The following is a 2,554-nucleotide window of genomic DNA, read 5'->3' on the forward strand; positions in this document are numbered from 1 at the left end:
TGCTGAACGGAATGAACAGTCTAATGAGTACACAGTATGGCTTGAGAGTAAATCGGAGAAAGACGAAGGTAATGAGAAGTAGTAGAAATGAGAACAGCGAGAAACTTAACATCAGGATTGATGGTCACGAAGTCAATGAAGTTAAGGAATTCTGCTACCTAGGCAGTAAAATAACCAATGACGGACGGAGGAAGGAGGACATCAAAAGCAGACTCGCTATGGCAAAAAAGGCATTTCTGGCCAAGAGAAGTCTACTAATATCAAATACCGGCCTTAATTTGAGGAATAAATTTCTTAGGATGTACGTCTGGAGTACAGCATTGTATGGTAGTGAAACATGGACTGTGGGAAAACCGGAACAGAAGAGAATCGAAGCATTTGAGATGTGGTGCTACAGACGAATGTTGAAAATTAGGTGGACTGATAAGGTAAGGAATGAGGAGGTTCTACGCAGAATCGGAGAGGAAAGGAATATGTGGAAAACACTGATAAGGAGAAGGGACAGGATGACAGGACATCTGCTAAGACATGAGGGAATGACTTCCATGGTACTAGAGGGAGCTGTAGAGGGCAAAAACTGTAGAGGAAGACAGAGATTGGAATATGTCAAGCAAATAATTGAGGACGTAGGTTGCAAGTGTTACTCTGAGATGAAGAGGTTAGCACAGGAAAGGAATTCGTGGCGGGCCGCATCAAACCAGCCAGTAGACTGAAGACCAAAAAAAAAAGTTACACAGAGACGACGAGAGAAGCAAAAACAACAAAAGTTGTACGATAGCATCAGGCCATTCGAAAGACTGACGGCTTAACACTGCAGACGTTTTTCATTTTGTAAATTGTAGTCCCTGTTTTGTATCTGGATTCACGAAGCTAAAAGTGTGCGTGCTATGCATATAAATGCTAAATTTGCGACTACGGGTTACAGAATAAAATGGAGCTGCAACGTTGAAAATACAGTCGCCAAAAATGTAGTATTGGATGAAATATACAAATGTATTACGACGCCTGAAGGTGGGTAAAAATCCGAAAGCGTCTGGATATAAATGTAGGTATACAAGAAGCAGTTGCTTGCTGCATTTTTATATTTTCTTCCCTATCGTATGGGGGTACCCCGTGTATCCTACCCAGAAATTTGTTCAACTCCTAGACTTCCAAGCAGTTAGAACTGTGTTTAATCGTTATTGGCTTCTTCTTTAGTAACAAACAGTCCTATCCACTGTGTTTTGCTAGTTATTGCTACATGTTTAATGTTTTCTTCTCGCTCTTCCTGATCTCCTGGCAAACTTTCTCTTACATCATGGAAAAACTAAGACTTTCAAGGTACGCACGAAGAGTCCAGTAACAGTACCCTGTTAACACTGAGGCCTTTCTCGACAGCAGAAGCAAAAACATTCCAGTAAACATGCATCGGTGAATGAACCATTTGCGAGATAATTGCATGTGCACGGCTACGAGCTGCTGCTGACGTCAGGTATGAAATATTTTCCTGATCAGTAGAAATGTATATGGAATATAAACTTTTTAATTAAGTCTCCATCTAGTTGGGCTCAAATTTCACCATGGGCCATTCTGGGAAATGCGATGAATAAGTGATGGGCACCGGAAATTTTTTCTGCTGATGTCAGCCGACATGTAACGCGCCAATATGCTCCAAGATGTGCGTATAGGTTAGTCAGGCCCTGTACCTTTGCCTCCAAGATCACCTAACCTCAAACCTCTTGCTTTTTCTGTATGGGGTCATGTCAAAAGTGAAGTGTACCACACTGCTATCAATAGTGTTGAACTGGAGCAGCAAACTGTGCAGTTTCGTCGAGGTTTACGAGGTAATCTACGGGCGTTTGAAAGAAATGGTAACTCAGTCTGTAGCTCCGGGTCTAGTACTTAGCATTTCTCTTTCCAGATTGCGGGGTCCGGAGTTCGATTCTCAGCCAGGTCGGAGACTATATTCATTCGGGGATTGGGTGTCTGTGTTGTTGCAATCATTTCATTTCATCTTCATCCACATGCAAGTACTTGCTTTACTTCGCCACACTCTGTTCCGCTGCCTTTCGCAATATGTACAGATTTCAGGCAATTCGTTATGATGCAGCCCGCTGATGTATACAATTCGGAGCAGCGACGCCATCAGATCAGTCTATCTACATAAGTTTCGTTATTATTTATCAGAAATAAAAAATTCTTCCCATGGTTGGTTAGTTTCATATCGAACGTATGGTAAATACATCTGTTCTGCGCGAATTTCGTCTACAAGATGAAAGTCATTGTACGTCTCTTCATCAAAGCAATAGTATTTATAGATAAGATTTATCAATATACTTCCCGGAAACTTTACAACAGTGGTGAAGGCACTACAGCTGCGTTGAAATATGCCAATCAGATTGCTTTATCAGGTAATCACATCTGAATACTGGCTGAAAATCTGGGTGAAACTTCTTTAAAAATTTTAACTGAACATTTAGCTTAATTTTTCAAGGTAGGTTTTCAACTCACTATTTCGAATAGATATTTCGCTATGTGTAAGCTCATTCCTATAAAGCTACAGAATTTTGGTGGC

The sequence above is a fragment of the Schistocerca piceifrons genome, chromosome 7 (genome assembly GCF_021461385.2).
Source record: "Schistocerca piceifrons isolate TAMUIC-IGC-003096 chromosome 7, iqSchPice1.1, whole genome shotgun sequence".
NCBI classification, from domain to species: Eukaryota; Metazoa; Arthropoda; class Insecta; order Orthoptera; family Acrididae; genus Schistocerca; species Schistocerca piceifrons.